This window comes from Lichenostomus cassidix, chromosome 6, assembly GCF_008360975.1.
Source record: "Lichenostomus cassidix isolate B80296 chromosome 6, HeHo_3.0, whole genome shotgun sequence".
NCBI lineage: Eukaryota > Metazoa > Chordata > Aves > Passeriformes > Meliphagidae > Lichenostomus > Lichenostomus cassidix.
The window spans coordinates 33,994,232-34,022,153 of NC_139487.1; the positions used below are offsets into that span (position 1 = coordinate 33,994,232).

The window sequence follows — 27,922 nt, forward strand, 5'->3', positions numbered from 1 at the left end:
TGCTTGCATTTAAATAGACAGGGGAAAAAAATATTCCTGCTTAAGGAACTTCCTTTAAGCTGGGATTTAAACCATCTGATACACCAAGAGAGGTCTGAGGTACACAAATAAAGCTCTGTCCTATTTATAAAATTAAATCTATTGGATATATGGGGGCTGGGACTAGATGCTAGTTTAAGGTCCTTTCCAATCCAAACCGTTCTGGGAATTTTTTTTTAGTTTATTTTCTAATGCAAACAGAGTTTGTAATATCGGTGTGATCTGGATGTGAAAATGCTAAACTGGTTCAAGAATATGTCCTGGGACAGACATCTCAACCAGGATTGCCCTAAAACCTTCAGCAACAGGCTTTCTTCCAGTCAGCCCTGGAGAGACAGAACTGCACTTAAACTAAAAAAAAGTTTGAAATTTCTCTATTTTCTTGTGCATAAAATGACAAGTTCAAATTTCACATTTTCTCAAGAACAGACCCACCAGCAACAGAGAAGCCCTCAGCAAACAAACCAATGCACAAGGCTCTTATGTCATGTCTGAAAGATCATATAAAGCTATTAGAAAGATGAATTCATCCACCAGGAAAGAGGTTTAACCTTTGAGGTATCAGCAATCCTGGGTTTTCTTTGCAATGTCAAACAACAGAGCATCGTCCAGAATCTCAGAGCTTAAAGGAGATGAATGACACACAGCACATTTTTCATGTATTGATTAATATTGACCAGACATTTTCATGGAACCATCTACTCCAAATTCAAGCTCCCACTCTCAAATGGTAACATTGTGATCAGAGATGAAGTTAAAATTCCTCCTCTCTCCTGCATCTTTTTCCAATTATGCTGAATTTCACTTGGCATTTTAACAGCAATCCCTCTGACAGGGTCTTCTGCAGATCTTTCATGTCAGCTTTCATCTTTAGAACCCCCAAAGCAACTTACTGGCATCACTAAACATCCTGTAAGTTAAATAAAGTTAAATATCCTCACCCGCAGTAAGCCTGTTTGTCAGGATATACTGAACAACAGCGATCCTGATGTGCTCCTCACTCTAAGTGTTTAACTTCCATTTCCTAATTTATAATCCAGCATTTGTCTATATTTTGGTTAAACAAAGATTTCTTTGTTTAAGTTTGGCTAACTTCTTTGAAATGCACTGATGAGGACTTTTGGCTGAAAGCTCTTGATACAGAATCCTTCTCCAAAATCCCCAACAATTGTTTGTTGCCCAAAAAGCCACTTTAACCAAGTGGATTCACCCAAAGGTAGTGCCTTGAATGGTTTCTGCATAATGAACACTGTCATTCAAAGGAAAATGAGGAAATTTCTTTGTGACAAACCAGTCACAGTGAGCACCAAAACCTTCAGTGAACACACAGCTAGATTTTTTTAATGCTAGATAGAACTACCCTTATGTTTGAACAAAAAGAAAAAAAGAGTTAAACCTTCCTTTCTAAAGCAAGGGTATTATTGCAAGGTAACAACAACTACAATTGCTCTTGATAATTCAGACATCATACAGGAGACTGTGAGACTGCAGAGCTGTCAGCCTCTAATCATTTTCCATGCGGTCTGACATGAGAAATCCACTATTTAAACACCACAGCAGCTTAAACAAAAGCAGGATTTTGAATATTCCCTCCTGCTACTGATTATGTTAGGGATGCAAAGCAGCACATTGTCAAACCAACTCATCCACAACACAGATTTTTTCAGTTCAGGAAGACCTGTTTTTTCTGAACAACTCGAGAGCCACCTGTGGACTTGAATTAAAAATGGAAGGACTGAGTTATTGTGAGTCAGCCACAACCTGACCATTCCAGACTGGGTAACAGTCAATCATTTGCAGCTGTCTCAAAGAGAAAACAATCCTTGAAGTGTCTGAGGGCTGCAATCCCTCTCAGGTTTTGTAACACCACTTTATCTGCTTATAGCTGACTCGTTCTGTGTGACACAGCAACTTTCCTCAAGTGGGGGTTAAACCAGATTATTCTGCCTGGCCTTGGACAAGGGATGGAGGGACAAGACACAGGGAATGTCTTCCCAGAGCCAGAGGGCAGGGCTGGATGGGATATTGGGAAGGAATTGTTCCCTGGCAGGGTGGGCAGGCCCTGGCACAGGGTGCCCAGAGAAGCTGTGGCTGCCCCTGGATCCCTGGCAGTGTCCAAGGCCAGGTTGGACATTGGGGCTTGGAGCAGCCTGGGACAGTGGAAGGTGTCCCTGCCCATGGTAAGAATGAGATGTCCTTCAAGGCCCCTTCTAATCCATTCCAAAATTCCGTGAGAAGAATGACCAAGAACTCCTCCCGTGTGCTGCAGTGAGCTCACAGAATGTTCTCTGTCCAAATGGAGCCCAGGGGATGTGATTTACAAGTGCCAGCAGCACTTTGCTGCTCCCCTGACTTTGGGCAGAACACCTGCTCCCTCCCCACCCCTTCCCTTTTCCCAACCACACTTTTATTACATTCCTGTATTGTCCAAGACAGCCATAACTGGAGTTCACTAAATAAATTTGCTCGAGAAATTGATACAGGGTTTGAAAGTTTAATGCAACTGCCAAAAGATTTTGGAGCGCTTGGGGAATTAATCTTACTACTCATTACATTTATTGATCCCAATCAAGCTTCCAGACATCGGCAGAGGTGCCACTGCTAAGAAATAAAAAGTTTCCAGGAAATCTCTGTGTAAATCTCAAGTGACTGCCAGCTTTGTGGAAGGGAAAAAAGCTAAGGAGGAGGTGTGGAATTTACCTGCCAGGAAATGCTGGACTAATAATGGGTTATCAGCCACCACTTGGGGAGCTTTTTGCAGTACTGCTTGTACAACCAACTCCAGATGAGGCTTCATCCCTCGAGCCTGCAAAAGGGCCAATATTCATAAAAGGGTTTTCTCTTTCAGCACTCTGTGAATCCAATCAGGGATGAAAAGCAAAAAGGCACTTCTACACACAAAGCTTGCTTCTTCTCCTTTTCTATTTTTAATTAAAAGCTGAATCGAGTTGAAGGTAGAAGCTCAGCAGCCATAAGATCATTCTACACTGAATAAATAGAAAGAATTGTTTTGCTGCCCTCAAGAACAAGTGGAGGCTTTTCTTTTGAGGTTGGAAGTAAACAGTGACTGTGAGCTGTGGAAATAGTTTACCACATTTGCTTGAGTAAACCTGAGAGGAAAAGAGCATTTGTGAAAGGATGAAAAATAATGACACAATTTTTTTGTTTCCTACAGCTCCTGCTCCAATCTTCCCCTAGGACTGGAGTGCAAACCACAGTTAATGCTGATGGAACACCACAGTCCAGCCAGCATTTGAAAAGGGTTTGGTTGAGCACAGCAGAAGAAAATAATTTTATTTGCATGATTGAAAAGTGATTTTAACATAATTGCTTTTCACCTCTTTTTTTGTGTGTGTGGTAGAAATTATATAAGGCTACACTGGAAAACACTTGGGACAAGAATTACAGCAAGAGTTTGCTGCAACTCTGAGCTTCTGAAGGATCTTTTTTACTTGCAGTGGTTACAATAAATAAGAACAGACCTGACAACAGGCCCATGGGAAAGGCTGTTCTGGATCACCTGTGAGGCAGCAATTTCTGGAATTGGTTGGGATGGTTCATATTATAACAGAGTAAATATTTTAAAACTTTCCTGTTTTTGAGCACTTTGCTTTAGATTTAAATATCTAGCAGAATACCACCTGCAATGCTAAATAGAAAAACTCCAGTAACTTCTCAGAATTCCTTGATGTTCACCATTTTGCACAAATACAAGCTGGATGTAGTTTAATCCTAGTTAGGCCTTACAAAATTAAGTTAAATGTAAACTCTAAATAATGATCAGCTTGCTCAGTTTGAATTTCCTATTTTTCTGTGTCACCATTTGACTTTAAAAGGAGGGTTACTTTGGGACATGCTCTTAAACAGTGACATGAAAAGTAGCCTAAAATTTCCTGTCTAGGTTGATTGGAATCCTGCTGTCTCCAGAAAAATAAAGGAATTTACTGCCTAGATAACACCTAACCCAGCATGGGAACCTATCAGGCAACAGGATCAACCTGTGGAATTTTATGTGCAAGCTTTCATTAGCTGATGTTGCTGGGAAGGTCTTGCTGCTCCACTCCTGCCACAAATCAGAGTTTTCTCCTGATGAATTGTCTGAGTGCCCCTTGCAACTGAAAGCACAGGTAGAGCCCTAAAAAACTCACATAAAAACCTCAATTTTATTCCCTATTCACTCAACCTCACCAGGCCCATGGGAGCCACTGTGGCAGAGGGAATATCAGCTAAGAGAGAACGTGCTGAAAGATGACATTTAATATTAAAAAACAATCAAACAAACAAAAAGACACCCAGAAACAAGCTATTTTAGTGTTGCCTTTTGTATGTATTTGGAGATCTCACAGAGAATCAGCAGCACAAAAGTTAATTAACCAGTCTGGCTGACAAAGGAAACAGATGTGAGTACAGTAATCTTCTGCACTGGAATTAATTACATCAAATTTTAGGTGATGCCACAAATAAAGGTCAGGTTGTACTACCGAGATGATCAAGAACACAAGCTGCAAATCTATTGCAACATTCAATAACCCCCTTTCCCCACAGGGCAGGAACCCTTTCAGGCAGCCGTGTGATGAGCAAACACTTAAATGTCACACCTGGAAAATTACCCAACCTGTGCCTCCCACATCAGACACTTCCCATTTAAAACACAACATGAGCAGCTCTGGTTCTGCCGCACGGAAGACAATTCACACTCTCTTTCTAATTGCCACTAATTGCCAGCTATAATTTTATCCACCACAATTTCAACCCTATCAAGGATGCTTTCCATCACCTGCAAACAGATAACAAAAGGCTGGAAGGGAACATTACTCTCGTGTGTTTGGATATCCCCTGCAAACCATACTTCAGGATGTCTTATTCAGCCCCACGGTGACATTCCTTGAATTCCATAGAACTGGGATTTAAAAGCATCCAGTAATGTGATAATTGGTCTCATCTTCAAGCTATTTTCCAGAACTTCATTCTTACTCTCCATTCCCATTTTGTATTTATCTGATTTCATCCTCCTACAAGGATCTTGTCCTGCTCTTTTCTGCCACTCCAGTCTGCCTCCAGTATTCAAGCATTTCACTCAATCTCTGCACCTCTAAACTGTCAGCTAAGAGGCTCCCTGGAAATTTTTATTTCCAGGACATTTGATCACCAGAGTTGACCTAAAATTAAACATTAAGTCAATTTACTAAACTCAAGCAAATTAAGACAGGTGGTTTTAAAGGGTAAAATTAATAAAGATACACATTAGAGATACACAAGATCACAAGGCTGGACACCAGGAGGAATTTCTTCCTGGAAAGGATGGTCAGGAATTGGAAGGGAGGCATTTGTGGAGTCCCCATGCCTGGAGGTGTCCCAAGGAAGACCTGGACATGGCACTCAGTGCTCTGGGCTGGGGACAAGGTGAGCATTGGGAGGACTTTTCCACCCTCAACAACTCTGGGATTGTTTTCCTTATTATTAAAAAAGTGTATTCTCTGCATCGAACAGCTAAATCAAAAATGAAATACAAAGAAGCCCCTCACCTTTCAATCCTGGCTGTGCGTGGCTTCCAGTAAAACCTCCAGCTGCCTGCACTGTATCCCCTGCTCTCCTCTGGGCACTTTTCTTCCCCAGCTCCCCCAGCCTTGCTCGTCAGCTGGACTTTATTCCAGGGCTGTGCAGAAGCTCCCGAGGCATCATCCCAGAGCAGCTCCTTGTCCTTTCCCCGCACTCTCAGCAGGCTCCTCGTGGTGCTGCACGAGGTGAGGAGTCCATGCTCTGTGGGACAGAAAGGCAGGATCAGGGAGGAGAACTCAGCAGAGCCAGCCAGACCTGCAATGTGACAGCAACTGGGGGCTTGGATCAGAGCAGCTGCTCGGCTCAGAACGATCACAAGGGAAGCGCCTTCCCAAACAGTCATGGATCTTCAGAGCAAAGGAAGGACTTGGCCCTTATCCTCCCCCAGCCTCTCTCTAGGCATTTTAGACTGGCAGTAAACAGCTGCAAAAATACCAGCATGGTTTGGGTTGTACCAATTCCGTAAACCATCTCAGCATGGTTTGCGTTGGAACCAATCCCCTAAACCATCCCCAGAATGACTGGGGTTGTACCAATCCTGTAAACCATCCCCAGAATGACTGGGGTTGTATCAATCCCCTAAACCATCCCAGAATGATTGGGGTTGTACCAATCCCCTTAACCATCCCCAGAATGACTGGGGTTGTACCAATCCCCTAAACCATCCCAGCATGGTTTGGGTTGGAACCAATCCCCTAAACCATCCCAGAATGATTTGGATTGGAACCAATCCCCTAAACCATCCCAGCATGGTTTGGGTTGGAACCAATCCCCTAAACCCGAATGGCTTGGGTTGTACCAATCCCCTAAACCATCCCAGAATGGTTTGGTTTGGAATCAATCTCCTAAGCCTGAATGGTTTGGTTTGGAACAATTCCCTAAACCATCCCTGAATGGTTTGGGTTGGTGTCAATCCCTTTAACCATGCCCTGAATGGTTTGGGTTGTACCAATCCCCTAAGCCATCCCAGAATGGTTTGGGTTGGAAGGGACCTTATAGACCATCTTGTTCCAAACCCCTCCTGAAATATTTCCTAGATAAAGAGTCCTGCTCAGTGCACTGTTCCTCAGATGGGAAAAAAAGCCCCTAAACTCTTCCTACTCTTCATTAATTACAGCTGAAAACCTTATATGCCTTCAGCAAACCCCAACTGATCTCAGAGGTTCAAGAGCATTCAGCAGACTGCAGAAAACACAACAGGACTGCTTCTTGTTGGTTCTCATCAGAGCAAGAAAGCACTTTAAATAAAGGTTATTTTGTGAAGAAATTTCAAAAAAACTAAAGAAAATATAATGTGCAAGGCTTATTTTTTCCAATGAAAAGGCCAGTAAGATAGGAAAATTGTGAGTTAAAATTTCTTTAAAACATCAGGAAAGCTTGCATCTCACAACAGTAATAGTTTCCAGTAAAAACTAAATGAAACCCACTGGAATTAATTTTTATTATGCAATTAATGGATAGATGATGATTTGCCCAGAGCCACAGCACCAGCCTGGGGAGCTGCAGCAGGCACAGGAGCCTCGAGCTGAGCAGCAGAGCTGGAGCTGCTGCACCAACAAAGGTGGAAGCAGAGGATGATCTGAACCAGCAGGTCTTGTCTTCAAATAACTTCCACTTAATTAAAAAAAAATTAAATTGGAGAGACTTTTCATTGATAAATAAGATAAAATCTTGGTCCAAATGGTGAGAAAAAAATCTGTGCAATGCCATGGCTGAAAGCCTTGGGAACACAACCTGTAGAATGAGTTTGGCTGATAAGGAAACAGGGCAGGACAGTGCAGTTCCTTCAACCATTCAGGAAATCATTGCTGAAACAAATCTCCATCTTCCAAATTAGTGCCAAAAATACTCTAAAACTGCTAGAAACATTCTGGAGATACTCAGAAACGAGTTCTTTAATTCTTTGACACAGGGATGAGTAGACATGGCTGTGTAAAGAGCTGGTATTGAAGAGTAATAATCCCCCTGCATATGAAAGACCTTGGAGCCACTTGACTAACATACAACCTCCCTGACCACAGGTCACATGCTTCAAATTATAATACTCATCAAATTCAGCAGCACTTCATGAGAAAACAAACCCTGCTCCAGAGTAGGAATGCTCCTGGTTTTCAGCAGTATAAACCAGAACTTTTCTAAGGCTTCTGAAACAAAGCCACCCACAACAAGGACGTGGAAGAAGTGAATGTGTTGGAAACACCAGAGTTGGTGCTACTGAGGCAGAATGAATTCAGCTCTGATGCACAGATTTATTGTGGAACCATCTGGAATCACTGCTCTTCTCCACAAGGCTCAACACCAAAGGGGGAAGAATAAAGTAAATGGTACAGCCAGAACTTCTGAATGCTTGGATTCCTAACTTTCAACAAGGATTCTTTGATTACAGCCTTTGTACAGAATGCACACACACAGAATGGATCACCCCAGTGTCAAATGTTGTGCGGCTCAAAGAGAAACATTCCTCCCCAAAACAAAGGCTGCCTCTCCAAGACTTGCTTTCCATCACGAATATTTCCCGTTCTCCTGCTCTGGTGACAAAGAGAAAGCAGTCCCAATTGCACAGAAGCTGCTCTCAGACAAGTGACATTTAGCCCAGTGTTCCTCCCGTTGCTGGCAACCTTCCCTCGCTCCAGTGTGCTCACATTAATAAAGAATTCAGAGGTGAGCAAGAGCTCCTTGGAATATGTCAAGGACTGGGGGAGAAAAGCAGCATTAGGGAGGAAAATCCATTAGAAAAATGAAAAACAAGATCAAGCCAACCATGAATCTCACAGTGCAGGATACCAAGTTGCCTTATTAAATTGCATGTAAGGAGAAAAAGAAACAAAAGGGGTGGAATTAGGAGAAGCAGAGACCTACCCAGTAGTGAAACACCTAAAAGTCTCCTGAAATTCAAATAACACATGACAAAATGGAGACATTTCATTCTATTTCCAGGCATTTTCTCAATTAAAATATATCTGAACACACTTTTCCTCTGTTTTCCAGAGAAGGGTGTGTATACCTAGATGAGTGTGGGAAGAAAGAAAGGCTGTAACATTAAGGCATTTGTTCCAAAAAACTTCTCTTCTTCCCTGTTTTCACCCACCAGACTTCCCTGTCTCATCCATCTTTCCCTCTCCTTCCAGGTTTTCCTTCAAGGGTTTGGGTTCAGCAAGGAAGTCGTCAAGAAAATCCTTGAATACTCACCCCAGAGCAAGAAATTTGGGCAAGAGACAAAAGGTTAAGCATTCTACAAAGTGCAAAGGCTCCAAAGTCTCAGGTGCTCCACTAAATCCAGACATGTGATCTTAATTAAGCCATCAAATTGCTCTGTGACTCAGAATCAAAGTACAGCATGTCCCATCCTCTCCTATTTCCATCAAATACATGTCCAGGACAGAAAGGGCTCCGGTTAATTAAGAAGGATTGCTGAAATCATGGAAAGTATCAGAAAAAACTCAAAGGTAGGGTCATTCATCTTAAAAGGGAGAATAAAAAATTAACAAAATCATTTTGCAGCACTCGAGGGGAAAAAATTAAATTATGCCCATCCTTAACTTAAAACACTTTGCGCTTAAAACTTTGCAGACTGGAGTTCCCAAATGGGGAATACATGTGCTTTGGACCCCAGTAAATATTGAACAGAATTTTTCACTATGTGCCTGCTCATTAACATTTCAGATATTAATTAGAGCAATTCTTGACTGTGCTCACAGTACAAAAGCACTGAATACATTTAAAATTGACTGACACCTCATCAAAACTCTCATATTTAAGGATGGGAGTTACCAAGGGTCAAAGAGCAGGGGATCATAACAACTGGCTAAAAGTACACAAAATAAACCAGTCCAAACAGCAGAAGTTATATTTCCTTTACAAAGCTGACTATATTAATGAGGATGTTTCCTATGAGAAGACACACAATAATTTGAGTAATTTTAAAGTAAAAGGTTAATGGATATAAATTACAAAAAACAACCCTTCACTGGTAGAGACAAATCATCTCATTAAGCCTTGTGGCATTCCTGGATTCAGTTGTAACAGAACTGCACTCTTCAGCAGCCTTTAATTGATTTATTTTCTCAGCAATTATCAACTGTAAGAAGGAATGAAAGTTTCCCAATGCCAGTGAATGAACCTCATTTGGGGAGAAACCCAGGGATGTTTTCAAGTCAGGGAAACAGAGCCTGGTGAAGAGATTTCCTGAGATCAGAACAAACCATTGCTGTCCTGCTCAGAAATGAGCTGTGGACACGAGCCGGAGCAGACCCTGGTGATGGGATCCAAATCCAAATAAAGATTGGCAGCTGCATGGGAAGCAACCCTATCCAGGAGCAGTTTTCTGACTCAGTTCCTACATCTCCTCTTTGTTCTCCTCTCCAAGCTTGTGTTCTGGCAAGAAATCTCCATCCCAGAGTGCTGCTGGCATCTTATCACTGACACATCTGCTTCAAGCCAAAGCTTTCTTCCTCTTAATGTGAAGATCTTCATTAGCAGAAAAATGCCAAATGAGCTGTTTGTCTTTGGAGGTGACTGTGGCTAGCACAGGTTTTTCCCATGAGAAATTTTCTTGTGTTTTATAAATAAAGATAAAGTTTGGATGTTATTGGAACAGTGTCCCAGAACTTGGGCAGTGCAGGCCTGGCCAATCAGGCCTGGGGGAAGGCTTCTGACTGACCAATCTGGGTGACTTTTGAGAACTCTATATATGTGATGAAATCAAAACAATAAAGGTCATTCCTTCTTGCCACTGAGAACTGGTGCCTTCGTTACTCTGCTAGCTGCTCAACAGCGACAGGTGACCAAATCTGCATACTTGATTTCTTATTTAACTGATCCCATTTATAACAACTCTACATTCCAGGTTCTCCCTACCATAATCCCTTCCTTATTAATCCTGCACCACAGACATTTAACTCCCCTCCAAACCCAGAAAAATGAATATATTTATTTGATTAATGCTTGACTTACAACACCAGTCAGTGCAACCACAGCAATGCTTTATTTTTATAACTGAATTTAGCGCTAGTTATATTTTCAGTTGCCGTAGCTAAAATAGTGAATTAGAACTAGTGTATTTTAAAATAATCTGTTAATAATTGCCAAAATGGAGATGATGTTGAGCTAGGGGTTGCAGCAGCTGAAATTAGACAGATCCATCACAATATTTCTCCCATTTTACCTCCAAACTAGACTTGATTTTTGTAACTAAATTTGTAATCTACCCCCTGGAAGCAGAATCCTCTTCACACACACAGGAATTCTCTTCCTAACTTTCACACTTCTTAAAAGAAATTGTACTGGCAAAAAATTTCATCATGAAACTTCTGGAATTCCTCACAGCACATCATGTATTATGAAACTGTGTATGCCATGGAATGGTTCAATCCTGGCCCCAGCAGAAATTTGAAAGCCAGGCTTTTCAAAATAAATGTCAATGGCCTGCATCTGGTTAAAGGGATTTGTCACAGACTTGTCCTTCACAGAATCCCAGATGGGTTTGGGCGGGAAGGGACCTTAAAACCCCTCTCATTCCATCTCCTGCCATGGCAGGGACACCTCCCACTGTCCCAGGCTGCTCCAAGCCCCAGTGTCCAACCTGGCCTTGCACACTGCCAGGGATCCAGAGGCAGCCACAGCTTCTCTGGGCACCCTGTGCCAGGGCCTGCCCACCCTGCAGGGAAGAGCAGAAAATGCAATTCCATAATCAAGGTCGTCATGGTATTTAAATGTTGCATGGCAATGGTTTTGCTCTGGACCAGTGCTGTGCAATTTACAAATAAGCAATTCCAGTCAGCCTAAGAAGTTATTTAAGGCAGGGCCCAAGGATTTTCCGTGCACCTGGTTTCCAATACCTTCTACACCTGAACACACGCTGGTATTTTAATTTAAATCCATTGCACGTCGTCTGTTTTATGCTTAGAAATTTCAGACTTTCGCTTGAAGAATATTGAAATGAATTAAAAACTTTGAGATCCAGACGAAGTAGGCTGAGTCATAACCCATTTTCCAGGCAAATCCAGAGCTGTGCAGCTACATCCCCTTTAGTGGCATGACGAGCTCACTTCTCCTCAAGCCCCTCAACAGCATTAAAAGCTGCACCTCAGACACCCCAGCAATTTTCTGCTTCACAAACAGCAATAAATGACAGCGTTTCCAAAGAGCACACATGGAGCCATGGGAAGCCCTGTGTACATAAATATAGATACACTTGGTTTGCTCTGTGACTGCACACCTGAAAAGCAGCAAAACAAGGAAAAAGTAAGTTTTCAAGAACAGCATGAAATGCACCACAAGTAAATTCAGCATTTCCTCTGTTAAATATACTGTGTGTTCCATACAGAACACAAAACACCAAAGTTACGGCACTGAAAGTTTTCTATGGACATCTCCATGTTGGACTGCACAATTTCTCTTGCATTCTACTCAAACTTTTAACATTGTGAGTATGTTGTCTACTTCTAATTTTTATCCAGAAGGAGTTTAACCTGGAACAAGGATGTCACAAATAAATAAATAAATAAATAAATACACAAAATTACAAAACGAAAACAAACCTGAAAGTGCTTAACGTCTTGCAAGCTCCCATAAAACAGTCCATTGCACCTTTTCTTATTGGAACTTTGCATCCAAGTTGCAATGAATCAAAATAAATACTGGAATTTCCTGCAGATACACACTCACCCCCCTCATTTGGAGCTTAACTGGAAGGGTTTAAGTTTAGCTGTCACTGCTCTGAATAAACAAAGTATTAAAGATTAAGAAGTCTCCTCCTGTGGCTGTGGTGTTTAGTCAGCTCATAAACACTTTATAAAGGGTGCAAAGTCACAGAGAGTTTATCTCTAACGTGATACTTAACTTGAATTTTACTGGAAGCAATGATCAAAATTAAGATTCTTGAAATCTCCATTAATCATGGGGGCAAACCTAGACTTTCTCAATACTTCTGACTGTACCAGCAATTAATATCTTCTATATTGGGTCTATTCACCAGGTTGAGAGAATCTAAAAATATCCCAGTGCTAGGAGAGCTGATTTCTCTGTCTGCTGCACAGGCAGCTTTTCTGCTCCCCGTCTGCAGGGAATCCTCTGCCTGGTGCCTCCACATCCCATATTCAAACAGAGATTTCAAATCATGTCCTGGCATTTCTCCAGCATTAACTCTGACACAGGCAATTCAGCAAGGAAATGCCAGATTTCACAGAGCTGCTGAGGGAGTGGGGTTGGCAGCTTTTTGTTAATGCCCCTCCCTCTCCCTGCATTTATTGCAAATAATTTTCATATGTATTTTCGTAACCAAATTTGATTTTGTCGACATATCCAGTGGGTTTACAATACAGGTATTGTTGCTGGAAATGTCAGTGCTTTAAATGTGATTCCTGATGTAGCCACTCATAGGATATCGAGAAATAGCCAAGGAAATTTATCCTTTCTATCTAAATGTCAGTTTAGGTGTAAAAACCCCTAAATATCGTGAAGAGAAGAGGTATGTGCACTGTGTATCTAATGTGATGACTTGGATAAGAAGCAAAATGAAATCTGTTTAGTGTGACAACAGTGAACCCTACAGTGGAAGATGTCAACAGCCCCTCCCTAAAAGGAAATGTATATTACAGATATAAATAATTTTACAAGACCCTTTTTATTGTAATCATAAAACCTCAAAAACATGATGGAATCAAAGCCATATTAGAGTTTAAAATACCATAAACCAGGAGCTATTATATCCCTGGCATACAGGATAATTTAAAGGAAGACATAATCGCTAAATCAAAATTTATCTCGCATCAGTAAGAGGAGGAATGTGTTTTCATCCACTCCCCATCGAAGATCCTCCACAAATTCAACAATACCTCCACTTATAAAAGATATTGGAGGAAATTTGGGGTGTTTGCATGGAAAAATGACTGGTTATGGAGATGGGGACTGAAGGTAGGATGGAGAGGTCAGCGCTCACAGTAGGCTCACCTGGGGAGCCCCAGGCCAGGCAAGCCAGCAGCTGTCCTGCCCAAAAAGCCAGAATTAGTCAAGGAAAAAAGGGATTGGGAAGGTGACATTCTGTGAATGAGATGAAGGAAGCTCAGACAGTAAAGCTGAGGGCCACCTGTGAAGATCTGCAGATGGACCTTCCCTGTCTCAGTGTCTGAGCAATCACTGTGATGGATGGGAGGCAGCAGGAAGAGATGCAGAGTGATGGACCTGGGGGGAACATCCTGGCTTTCCACACAAAATGATGGATACCTGCTGAATGCTGATCTGCAGGAACAACAACGTGGGGCTGCAACTATTAGTGATGTGAGAAAATTCACTCAGACTCCTGGACAGTCACTTGAAAAGCAGAACAAATATTAGAAAACAAACAAAACAAAAAAATCAAGTGTTTCTGTATAAAATCCACAGTGCAAATTCTGATTCCCCCACCTCCAAAAGTGTATCAAGGACTTAAAAAGGGTTCAAGGACAGGAAACAAAGGTGAGACCTCTCAGTCAGGAAAGAGAGATGACTCACAGAGGGATGAGAGGCTTGGCACAGCCAGAGCAGAGTGACAGCCCAGCCTCAGGATCAGAGCATCCACAGCAGTTCCAGACAAACAAAGGGATGTGGACTTTCCTACAGGGCCTGCAATTAGGCAGAGGAACTTTGCTCCAAGCTGCTGTGAGTTTCCATGGGCCTGAAAGGACTCTCCACATTGATGTGGAAGCCAGACCTCCTGGATGCACCCCTGGCTTCCCAGCTGCTGGAGTGTGTGAAGGCTGAGAGTGTTTGCTGAGGAATTTTTATTACATGCTTGACCTAAACTCACATTGCCATGCTGCTTTCCAAGGGAAGAACCCTAAAAAGGATAGAAAAGCCAGAAAATAACAGAGAAGAACTCTTTATCCTGAGCTCAAAGTGGCTGTGAGGCAGCTGGGGCACTCCTGGAGATGAGGGTGTAGGAATGCTGGGAATGGGAAAGCAAAGCTCACTCTCAGCCTTGGCCAGCCCCATCACTGGAGGGAGCTCTGGAGAAATGGTTTGTGTCTGCACTGGTGAATCAGACTTCAGTCTCGTGGAAGATTTTAATTGCAAATATCATCTGCACAAACAGATTCATTTCTCTTGGTTCTACTCTACTGTAAATAATAACCCTTCCTCTACAGCACCTTGAAGCTTATTATGTGCTCCAGTAAAACTGCTCACAATTATTCAGTTATCTGATTATGTTTGCCCTTTTGTGTATTTGAGCACCTCAGAGACACAGAAGGTATTAAAGCACTTACAAAGCAGGTAAATAATTTATTTTCACATCACTCGCCCTCCCACACTGCATATTACTATATGCAATCAGTCACCTAAACTACAGGATGCCTTCACTTTCTCTGTTTCTGAATGGCCAATAACATCAGCTCTAAGGAGGATTTCTATTGAACACTGATATCCTTGTTTGGACATGAATACCCCGTGTCTGTGTGGATATAGATCCCCACAGAATGCAACCTTGTTCCCTGAATACTGGATAAAACAAAAAACCCATCAGAAATGCTCGCAAGGAGCCTGAGCGTGACTGATAAGGGAGCTGTATAAATCTCCAGCAGCCACTTGCCAACTCAATTCTGAAACATTCAGCTGATTCCAGCTGCAGATTACTGACTTTTCTCCAACCATCCCCATTTTCATCTTCTGCTAAAAATATTCATTTACCCAAAGCAGCAGAGAAGCAGCCCAGGATGCCCAAACTTTGATAAATCACAGCCATTGATTGAATCTCACGCAAGTGAAGCTTCCTGCTGTCCTTTTAAAACAAACAAGGAGGACTCAGAGGCCTGCACATAATCACTGAATTACAAAGAACAGATGTGAAACATTAACAAGGAAATGCTTCTGCTGGCAAGGAGCAGGGACTATAAAACAGCACGCACTGTACCGAGCCAGATTGGCTTTCCAATGACTCATACTTATGAGATTACAAACAAGAAGGAACAAAAATTAAATGGTTCATTTGACTGGGCCTAATACACTTTAGTTACTTTAAATTAACTGCTAATTGTGCCATTTCTTTCCCTTGTTCTTTTCCGTATGACTTCTTGCTTGAAATGCCTTGATGGAGGGGAAATTGTTACAAACCCCTCACAACTCCTATCTATGCATTTACCTACCCTACATTCATTATAAGTGCAAGCATTCCCTTCAAAACATGCACTCATTTCTCTGAAAGCATCTCTCTGTTGATTGCCTGTTCAATCTGTTGCTACACCAAGTATGCACAGGATTAATTTTTCTTTCTGTTTTTTAAACCAGTTCTACACAGATTTTCTCCTGTTCATTCCCTGAGCAGCCTGGGGTAGTGGAAGGTGTCCCTGCCCATCAGAGATGAGCTCTGAGGTCCCTTCCAACCCAAACCATTCTGGGCTTCTGATATTGCCAGGCCCATTTCTCACCCTGCACTGGCAGAGGGAGGAAAAAGAGCAGGAGTCACTTCTTGCAGTGTTAATGAGGGAAGGTGTCCAAGGTGTTCTTCACTTCGTGAAGAACCTGTTACGGATAACAGAGATGAGGAACCACAGTGAAGTGCAGGCAATGGAGGCTTGAATGCAAATCGCAATTGAAGTTTGTTGCATTTTAATGAAAAAAACCCATTTTAATGAAAAAAACAGTGACCCCACTGCCTGCCTCTCACACTCTCTCACACATATCTTCTGTTTCTATGCTTGTCCTACAAACATGCTCTCATGTCTCAAGCCCCTTCATGGTTTATTGATCCCATGACCTGGGTTGCAAGAAATGAAAAAGACCTTTCCTTCTGCACAATTTGAGGGTCACTTCACATCTGCAGGAGCTGGACATTGAGGATCCCTGTGGGCCCCTTCCAACTCAGGATATTCTGTGATTCCAATAAAGGGAATGTGTGGCAAGGGCAGATTGCTTCCCATCTTCCCTCGTGATTCCAGGGAGAAAGCAGGGTCACTCTCATACAAACACAACTTTTCCACTTGTCTCTGTCACAAGCACTTCAGCATGTTAATATCATCTCCTGTTATTGCACCAAAGACATAAAAATTAATGCCTCAACTACTCGGTAAAAAGGACCCAAGCAAGATTTTCACCCTCAGTTTGTAAAGAATCATAACCAAGATGGAGCTCATTGGGAAACTTCTACTGCTCTACTTAGTTTTTTGTTAATTTTTTTTTCCTGTTTCTCATGGAGATACCTGTAAGCTAAAGCAGAACTCTTCATTATGACCAACTTGGATTAACTTTATAACAGCACTGGGGACAGATTTTCTTCCTATTATCCACTAGGAACAGGAAAGATGGAGGCAGTGAATGTTTTGATTGTTTAATATGTCCTTTAGTAGGGGAAGCAGCACATCATCGTTTGGTAAATTCTGGCAGTGATTATTTAGGCATAACTACAAAAAATTCAGGTTTTATTTGCGATCAGAGTCTCTCAGGCTCCCATTAGCGAGGTCTCCTTGTGCCTTCATCTCCCAGAGTGAAGAGTCCTTCAGTATCATGTCACCCCTGAGCACTGCTGCCCACAGCAACTGAATTAAATCTCTTCACGCCTTTTTTCCTTCGACAAAATGGACAAATCATTTTTGTCTTACACCAAATCAAGTACCCTCAAATTACTTCTATGCCTCTTTCCACCCCAATGTTGAAAGTCCAGGCTGATTTTCCAGCCTAAGAATGATTTTGCCACTACTTCCTATGGAAATACCCCCACTTGCAGACCCAGGCTGATATTGCCCTCTATTTATTTATTATAATTACACACATCCTCATTATTCTGACCACTAGAGAAACTGCAGACACATTTGACTGGCTGCAGCCTTTTAGAATGATACATATTGGGCAATAAGGCAATTAAGAGATCATGATGCTTTTTACTGCTCATAAAGAAGAGCACTGAAGCAGCTGAGAACTGGAGGAAAACTCCCTTTCCCAGCCTGAGGGAGCAGCAAAGGGGAGAGATAGAAGGTGATGCAAAGAAAGGAACAGCTGGAAACACAGGCTGAAGGAAAAACCCTGTTTTGTTTCATTGTTTAGTCACATTTCTAGTTAAGAGTGAGAACCACTGTCTCAGAGCCCAGTTATGGCACTCGGGAGAAATTACAGTGACCTGTATTGCAGAAATGCTCATTTATCCTTCCCCATCCAAATCCTGATATTCATAATCCTGTTCTAATAGAGTTTTAAAATTCATGATTCATGTTCAAATTCAGAAGAAATTTTGAAATAAAATGGTAAGAAAGAACACAAAAGCAGCCTCCCAGCTCTGGTGAACTTTCCAGCTCATATTCAATGCCAAGATTTTTAATTTGCTCAAGGTTAAGAGAGCCTGAGCACTTCACATTTCAGCGCTTCGGTAGCTCCTTTCACACCTAAGCTGCAGTAAAATGCACAGAATGATGATAGCACCTGTGTAATTCAGGGTACATTTTCCCTACTGGCACAAATGCACTGTGCCATTCAAATGAAGACTTCATACCAAGATGGCAAGTTTCCCAAATCACACTCTTCATCTCTCCCATCCACTTGATAGAAAAGAAAAGATGATCAAAAGCAACTGTCGGAACAATAACAGAATGTTCCACCTGTACAGGGAGAAGAATCATTGTACAAAGACCAGGAAGCAATTTGAAACACTAAAAAACAAATTTAAAAAAAAATTAGTTTTAAAGTGCTCTACAAACAAATTAGATTTTGCAGAGAGGTCTACAGGGCATTAACTTTCAGGGATCACAGCACTGATTTTCTCACAGAAGCAGAACAAATATTTAGAGTCATTGGGATTCTTCAGCACATTGAATTTTGCAGCTGGCAGAGCACATGACAGGAACAAGTAGGTGTTGTGCCCATCAAGACCATGGACATGAGCCCCAAGCAATTCCTCCATAAGGTATAAAAATACAGTAGTTCAGACATTAAATTGTTAATAAATGGACCATTTTATAATAAGGTATCAGGGAGAATTAAAAAGTTCCTCATGAAATGACCCAGAGTGTGCCCTAAAGGTCTTACATGACAATTCCTGAAGCAGAAAAGAGATGAAAACTCGTTTTTGCTGTGTTACCCTGCAGAGTTCAAAAGAAAACGCTCATAAACAACCAGGCCAGGCAACATCTGCTGAACTACCTGGAGTGTAGCTACAATAGGGGACATCACCTTCAGGCAGCCCAGAAATCAGTGCAGGGAACAGGACAATCAAACTGGGTCACTTTTGTTAAAACACCCTGTGTGCTTCCTTTATCCATCCCTTTGCTGCTCTGGATACTGAATGGTTTCTGGAAAAGGTTCCTAACTTGGCTGACCGTGTGAACTTGGAGAGGAACACCTGCTAATCCCATCCCCAGCAAGGGGACAGATCCTCCACCCTGGGGCCACATTTCAGGCCAGGGAACTGAGGCACACTGGTCTCTGCCAACCAACAACATCCATCTTGCCAAACAGGCAGCTCAAGCCCAGAGCTGACTGTTTCTAGGATATTATTCCCAGAGAGCCCAAGGAGATGCACAGCAGGCAGCACAGCTGATGGACAGTGCTGTGCCAGGTCCTGAGAACTGATCAACACTGCCTCACCCTTGCAGATGTCTTCAGAGCAGTGGTGTGGCCTGATGAGGCAGGGGGGAAGAACAGGCATCTGCCACATCAGGGTCAAGCCTCCCTGGCACCAAAAATCATGTCACTTCTCAGTGACCAGCTCTGAGGCCAAGATAAAATTGTTCCAGCAACTGTTCTTTTTAGGAGTGAACAGTGTGTTTCCTGCTGTGGCTGGAATATGTGGAATAATCACACTCACCCTTTGCCAAGGGTGATTTCCATCATCTGAAATGCAGCCTTCCTGTGAATTTTGTGGTAATCAGATTCTTCATTGCCTATTTATGTTCTCCTCTATTTATTTATGGAGGAGCATTACCAGCATGAGTAATTCAGCAGGGCCAGGACAGGGAGTCAGGCAGGATGAGAAGGAATAACACATAGGAAGAATTGGTATAACAGACTGGCACATTCCAGCTCCAGCTCAGGCTATGCTGAGATCAAGTCCATGCATCCCAAATCGACCCAGCAGCCAAGCATCCCTGACAAATATCATCCTGGGGGCAAGAAAAGGAGCATGAAGCTGTTTATGTTTATCAATCTCTGATAATTGTTTCTTTTTGCTGGTTTAAATATAATTGCTTTAATATTGCTTTGCTATAGTGCACTACTCCATCTCATACTATAATAATAGTTTCAGCTTTTGTATTGTGTAGTAAATAATTCTGATCGCAATCATTTGTCTAATCATTTATCATAAGAAGTAATTCCTTTTTATATAAATAGATCTTATTTGCAATCATGATTGCTGCAGGACAAAGTGACTTAAACCATTAATCAAGTCTGGGTCTAGGACTGGGTCCAGCCACCCCCAGGCACCTCTCGGAGGAGGAGTTTAGAAAGTCAGGAGGTCCTTTCTGCACCTTGTGACTCAAAAGGAGCTTCTCTCAAACTTCCTGTGAAGCTCCCACTCCACCCACGACAGCCCCTCCTCACTGTTTTCTTCTGCTGTCAAACAATCACTGAAGAGATCAAAACCCTCCCTGCCCCAAGCAAGCTCAGGCTCTGGACAAATCAGAATTTCTGTCGAGTTTGCTTGCAGGAACACCAAAGTTTTTCTTCTCTTCCCTCACAGGCAGTCAGAAGGGAAAGGATGCAGAGGAGCTGTGGTGCCTCCCCTGCTTGGCTCTGGCTCTGAGTGAGCATCAGAGCTGCACACACAGACTGGAGCTCTCCACAGCTGCTCCTCTCTGTTCTCACTCCCTTGCCCCTTTGTGCCTGGATACAGCCCTGGGAAGTTCCTCAAATTACACATTTCTCATCTCCCCCAAGTCTTAGAAATCAGAGAGAATGTCTGAAGCGCAGAATTCCATAGTGGGTTGATATTTATAATACTAACACCAAGGAGTAATTGTATTTATATATTTATACACACACACACACATCCACTGCAACAAATCCTGCTCAGCTGAACTACAGACTCTGTTTGGTAGCTCAGATGTGGAGCCCAACTGCAGCACTGGTCATGTTCCACACCTGAGAGATGCACAGAAAGTGTTTGATATTCTCTGTCCCCTGCTTATTGTCCTCTGAGAAGGATGCTTATGTTCCATGGCAATCAAAGGAAGTTCAAGACTTCCAACAAACATGAAAAGGTGATAAAAATATTTAACAGAAACTAAGAGACAGCAGACTAATGATGATGATGATGATGATGATAATAATAATAATAATCCCAAGCTTCCATCATGAATACTATGAACCAATGAAAGCTGTCTCAAATATTTAATGTTTGCTGGGAAAACCTTCCCCAGAAGATCATTAACAAAATGTTAATCTCCACCTAACACTTTATAACATCAGCCGTTAATAAATTATGTATACAGCAGGAATTAGCTTTAGCATAATGTTCTCAAATTACATGTGCAATTCCCAAATATTTTCAGCAAGGGACTTCTTATTTTTGTTGAGGGGATGAGTTTTTCAACAGGGTTGGTTTGTTACTGTTGGTTGATGTCTTTGGCTCATTTTTTTTTTTTTTTTTGTTGGCTGGAATTTTTAAAGCTTGGGATGGGCACATAAATATCCACTTTTGGAGAGCAAAGAGCCCATCTGATGGATTCTGTAATTTCTAATACGTGAAACTCTTTGGCATGAACAATTTTCACAAATTGATCTGAATTTAGCTAGGATAGCAACGACAGAAATTGCATCTATTTCAGAATGAAATTCCAAGTGCCATCAGGAGCTGTCTTTGAGGAAGAGCTACGAGCTAAACCAGCTCCAGGTCCCACCATGCCATACACATGGTTCTCATTCCTGAAAATTATTCTCCTTTGCTGAGGCAGACACACACTTGAAAATTAAACACACATGCAAAGACTACTGCCAAAAAATCCTGCTTAGCGTTCATTCCCACCTCACAAGGTGTTTGAAGCTGTGGGAGGTTTCAAGAAAGCTCTTTAGCCCATCTTGCTAACCAGCACATTAAAATACTTTTTTCTCATTCTCATTACTGGGAAGTAAGATTTCTTTAGCTCAGGATCTCTCCACGCTGACTGGAATGGCCTCAGTTGTTACACAGAGGATTCACAGCTGTAGGTGTTAAAAACAATGGAATTGATGCAATTAACACATTGAAACTGAGCTCTAAATTTTTAGGTAATTTCAAGCAACACATTTAAATTTAGCTCTAATTTTTTAAGTTACTTCAAGCAATCGTGATGCTACATGTGAGACTTATGACCTGAAATACACCATTCCTCTGGCTGTCACAGCAAGGGAATTACAGCAGCAGGAATTCTGCCATGGAGGTGAGGAGAGGTTTGCCTGGGGGTGATGCTAGCTCCCACCCACCAGGCACCAGCTCAGAACCTGTCAGATCATCTCCAGCTCATTGCTGAAGCCCTCCCTGCACACCCTGTGGGGTTCCAGACATCTCTGGAGTGGTTTTCCCCACCACACAGGTGGAACAGAGCTTTTCCCAACACCTCAAACCACACAGCGGAGCTCCTTCTGCTTCTGTACCCACAGACAGCCATGGGTGAAGAATCCTCCTACACTGTGCCACGACTAAACAATTTGGCCACTGCACACAATGGGAGGAATAAATTAGGACAGCTCCAAGATTAATTTTTGCATGTGATTATTAATAGCAAGCCATGCTGGCAGTTACTCACTGCAGCCTGTGGGGAAAATTTCTCTTGGGCAATAACTCCAGACACTGCTGAAAAATCTGAAACGCTGCACACAGCGTGAAAATATTGAACTTGCCTCTCTTTCTGCAAACAGACTAAAAGGAATTATCAAGGACTCCACTGGTGAGAAACAACAGTTTGTGATATGCAATGCCCCAGAACACCAGGCAGTAACAGCAGAAGAAAAGGAAATGTGCTGTTTGCTTTCATTGCTTGCAGATCAGAAGCTGCTGGTGAGAAAAAGTGCTGACAATTTCAGCATTGGGTTTGTCCATAATGGAAATTTTCATTAAAATAAATGCAAACTCAGAATAGAGAAGACAGAATCACAGAATCATTGAGGCTTTGGGAAGGCTGTGGGCATGAAAAAATAAAATAAAATAAAATAAAATAAAATAAAATAAAATAAAATAAAAGTAAGAAAGAAGTCCCATAAGCTTTTGGCCTCATCAAGACTGGGAGCAAGGAATAGAAGAACACAGATCAACACCATCTAAATTTGCTGTAAAACTCCTGCACTGTTAAATCAGAAAATAAAATGTATTATTTATTATGGAAAAGTATGACTTAAAGTCTTCCAAGTGATTCTTCAAACAAAAAAAAAAAAAAGTTACAGGCTGTTCTAGAAGGAGACTTGTCACTCATTACATTCAGCTCTCTGAAATTTTTCCTGGCTGAAAATTCCTATAAAAATGATACCATATGCGGGGTTTTGGTCACTTATAACAAGAAAATAACTTCACTTTTCAGACAGGCGAGAACAATTTTTCCTATATTTGCTGCAACATCCCCAGATGCAGTAAATGGAAATTTTCAGCAGCATGCACTCAGCATAAAAGGCAAAATCATCCAGTAAAACCAGACACCTAACCATGGAAACGGTGGAGTATTAATTCAACTGTGCAAAGGTATGAAAGAGACTTTTGCCTACCAAAATGGTTCATTTCAGACAAGTAGCAATGGAAAGTCTGTGGACTAACAGACATTTAACAGATCATAAAAACCAGACATCCTTTACTGTCATTGGAACCGTCAGTGCTTGAAAAGGAGTTTCCACAAGGAAGGATCCTTCCCTCAGAAAGGAAGCTGGAACCATTCCAAACACATTCCCTCTCCCCTGGGAGCAGAGCTGTGGGGTCCCCCAGCACTGGCCATAAGGACTCTTTCTTGGCCCATTAATGATTTTGACTTTACTGAGAAAATCAGACTTTAATCATCACATCACCAGGGCAGGGTTTCAGGCTTGCCAAAGCAAGTGAGCGATATTCTCCTGGAGAAATACATTTTTAGGGAAGACTGAGCATAAATCTTACCCTGACTTCCATGGTGTTAAACCAGCTGCACACACAGGAGTGAAAACAGTCAAGGGCTGAGTGTTAAAATCAGCTGGGGCTCTAACAGCATCCTCTCTGCCCTCATAAAACTCAGGACATCCATTTTTTAAATTTCTCCCTTTTGGTCAGTTATGGTTGGAGCTGTTCAATGTATTCAAAATCTATCAGCATGAGGGGGAGAAATGAAAACAGATAAGGACACACAGGAGGCTCCATGCTCACATGAGTTGTAGTTCCACAGATAAAATAAACTAAGAGAGCATGAGGGAGGAAAAACAGAAAGACCACAGGGGAATAGACTGTGGACAGAAACCATCTTATTAAATCAGTTTTGTTATGAACAGGGCAAGCACAAGGCCTGCTGAAGTCTGAGATATGCTATGGACTTATCTGAAATTGAACCTGTACAGCTGAAAGAGTAAATTTGAATGTTGTGGCTTGCCAGTCTAAAGAAATCACATCTTTCTGGGTTCAGATCCCGAAGAACTTGTATTGTTCACTGTCAAGTTATACAGAAAAAAATACATCAGAAGTTTGACAAAATTACATCAGATCTTTAGGTCTCAATCAATGCTCAACTGAATTTTTTCCTAAGCTTTATTGGCCAGATTTTCACATCAAATAACCCATGACATGGAGCTGAGGATTCGAAAGAAAAGGTGACATCATTGCATGGCTTGGTGTAATGCCAAGCACATCAGTACAGCTGCAAGGGTCAGGAGCCAGACTTTCCCAATGCAGCCAAAACAAATCCTCTCCTTTTTCAGCTCTCAGATGCAAGGCAAACTTCCCTTTCAGAAGCAAAAAGAAAGGTGTTGCTGCCACACACAAAATTAATGGTCACCCTCAGTCTGCTCCAGCTTCCCCATGCTGAAGCCTTCAAGGAAATTATCAACTTTCCTTATCACGAGCACCTTCCTGCTCCAGAGGGTGAAAAGAAGTAACAACTATAGGAAAATATAAAACAAAACCAACAATGCAGTATTATACACTAAAACTAGCAAATGCTTCCTGTCTTTTAATTGAGACATTTCTCTTCTCCTCCCAACAAAATAAAAATCCTCAAAACATTCATATTGAAGGAAAAACTAAAAAGAAAACAAAGGGAAAATTCTGATTTTTTTAATCATGGATCCATAGATCTCAGGAGAAATAGCATGGAATGTAACAATGTTTTTTTGCTGTTACTTTCTTCCCCCTTTCTTCATGCTTCAGTAAGCACATACACACAGCTTGTTCTACTAAAAAAAAAGGAAAAAACCTCCAAAATGAAACAATAAAATATGCTGAGTTTCCAGGTGCTTTTTGTACTACAGTTTCACTGATTTTGACAACGTTTCATATAAAAAGGGGCACAGTTTCTAGAAAAGTCCTCTAGAGGTTACCAATATGACTCATCCTACTTGGTTAATAACTAAGAATTATGATAATAGCAATAATAATAGCAACAATAATAACAGTAATAATAATAGTAATAATAATAACATTATTCTTTCTACCTGTCTGTCTACAAATAATGAGGAAAGCCTACCAGCCTCCTCAGGAGAATAAACAAACCATCTTGCAAAAGACACCAAACACCCTTCCAGCACTTTCCTTTTGACAAAGTATCAGTGTAGCAAACACTGAACATCCCAGAGAGGTGATGATAAACACTTCACCAGGTGTTACAGCCTTGCCCCAAGTGTCCCTTTTGTCTTTCCTTCTGACTTGCCGTGCTCTGAAAATCAGGTCAAAATCCACACAGTTCCAAAACAAAGGCAGGTTCAGAACACTGCAAACTGAGATTTATTTGGAAAAAAATGATGCCCACGTGCTTCAGCAGCTTAAGCTGCAGCTCTCCAAAATGCAAACATTCCCCCAAAGCAGAGCTCTGCCAAAGAGCCTTTCAGCCTCATTAAAGAAATGCTGGGGTGACAACTCTGATGCCACCTGGTCCTCTACACAACCCACCTCTGTTTTATTGTGGTGTTCTCTGTGAAGGAACCAAACCATCCTGCTTGGCTCCGAATTCTATTCTGCCTTCTAATTGCAAAAACCCAATCCAATGACAATTCCCAAGACAGTTCTTTGGGTCAGCTGTGCTGTCGGGTCTGTGTTCATGCTCCTCCTCGTCCAGAGAGAACATGGCTTTGCTTTGGCTCGGTGAACTTTTGAATTTTTAAAAACCCCATATTTTTCTCCTCTGTGCACCATTCAGGCTTTTTACCAAAGAAACAACCAAGATATAAATATGTGCAGTAAGCACAGGAATGATTTTGTACAAGACACTTTTGCTAGATAATTTTTTCTCTCACTGTCAACAGAAAAGCCTGGGGTGCTCAGATCAGAAGGTTTGGACCAGAACAGAGCTCAGGAGATTCATCTGCTCTCCAGCTGGGCTTTGGTCAAATCTTTTAGTCACAAACTCACCAAACTCCTTTCCTGACACTCACTGCATCCTGCTCATGTCACACATTTCAGGGTTCCAGGGATGCACAGACCTTGCTCCCAGTTTCAGTTTTAGTACCAACATCTGCCACAATAATGTTTGCATTTGTGGTTCCAACTTCCTCAGGTTTCATTCATACTTCCAGTTAAAAAGGAGGCATTTGGTGTTAACTTGACAAACCTACTTGTTTTAAGGTTGGGATGTATTTCTTGGGAGTTTCCCTTTTCAATTTATGACAAGGCCTTTGCTATAACAGCACAGGAATACAGAATTATTTAGTGTGGAAAAGACTTCTTAGATCAACCAAAACCAACCATTAACCTAGCACTGGGAAACTGAGGTTTTACTTCTTTTAAGGAAACAGCCACTCCATGCCAGTTTCCCAGGGATGCTCCTTCTTATTCCTTTTAAAGTTTTATTTTCTTTAAAGACCATTGGTAACACACATATAACCAAAAATACTCTGCAAGGATTACTGTTCTGGGTAAAGAATGAGGCTGGGCAGAAAGAATGCTCAGTTCCAGCTGTTTGACAAGGCAGGACTGCCGTTGGATTTTGCCCATCAAAATGGATGGTGGTGTGTTCCGCAACAGTGGTGTGCCTGTGGGCTGCAATTCTGAGTAAAGAAAGTGGTTTCACTTTTGAGAGAAGATTTTTATGCATTATTTTTCCCTTCCTTGGAGCAGCCTTGTGAAGCAGGACTCTTTTATGCTTTGTTTTGCTCAAAAGAGATGAGAAAGCCTAGGAAGGCCCATGGACTTTACTCCACAGTTCCAGAGCTGGTGACAAGTTGTGGTCTTGACGACAAAAAGAAGTAGAACAATTTCCTCCCAGCAACTTCTTCAGAAACAACCAATAACACTAAAGCATTCTTTTCACCATATTCATCGATCTTCTGGTTCCTCACTTGTGCACTGTGAAAAGAACCTCCAAACACCTAAATAAAGGATGTAGGAGGAAAAGATTTGATGGTGAAAGACATCTCAGCATTTCAGCATTGCTGCAGCAATGTAAAAAGCAAAAGGTTCAGATTGCAGATAACATCTCTGGGTTTGAATAATTCATTCTCTTGCCATGTACTCTTTTAAGTCGATGTCAGACTCACGGAAACGTGAACAAACTGGAGTAGCAGCTCACTGTGCTGCTCTAGCACCAGAGCCACTGCTACACAGACCTGGTATTATTAACTTGGCTCTTAAGGTTAGAGGTCACACCTCTGGAGAACCCAGAGCCAAAATTTCCATCTAGATAATATCTACTATTAAACCTAAGAATGCTGAAGCCCTCCTTCTACAAATATTCAGCGCAAGCCATTCCCCTGAGTTCAATTTCTCAACTTGCCAACAGCTTTCCTGCAGTTTTTCTCAGTGTTGGAAAAGGGGAGCAAATACCTAATTATGATAACTGCATTCCTGAATTTTGACACCTTCAAAACACTCAATGCTTGGAGTGATTTTTCTTCACTTAAAAATAAGGTAATTCAAAGTATTTAAAAAGAGTTATACCCTCAAAATTGATCAGTCAAACATTGCTGGAAAGATCCATTACATTATTTTTATCTTTCTTATAATCTTAAATGCCTTGGACACTTTCCCAAAAAATAGGAAAACTGGTGTGTGGTTTGAAATGGCTGCCAACAGCAGAAAATGAAAGGAACAAATGGCCCAGGAAGCATCCCAGGATGTGTGTTCAGGTCTGTGCCATGCAACCCATTCCCAAGATAACCAGGAAAGGGGATGGGATGGCCAGATGCCAAATAGTGCATCAAAACATCGTTTGAGTTTACACACACTTGGAGCTGAACCACACAACATCCTTCTAATTTCTACTCAAACTCCTCAAAGCTGTTAGAAATGGGG

General features: G+C 41.7%; 1 protein-coding gene across 5 annotated transcripts in view; it reads right to left on the reverse strand.

The window, feature by feature from the left end:
- The window catches only part of PCDH15 (protocadherin related 15), a 497,507-nt gene that overhangs the window by 389,003 nt on the left and 80,582 nt on the right, over positions 1–27,922 (reverse strand). For all 5 annotated transcript variants that reach the window (XM_085064475.1, XM_085064474.1, XM_085064476.1 and 2 more), the window contains exon 2: positions 5,565–5,799. The gene's annotated coding sequence lies outside the window, so the exon portion shown is untranslated. The remainder of the gene's footprint in view (positions 1–5,564; positions 5,800–27,922) is intronic.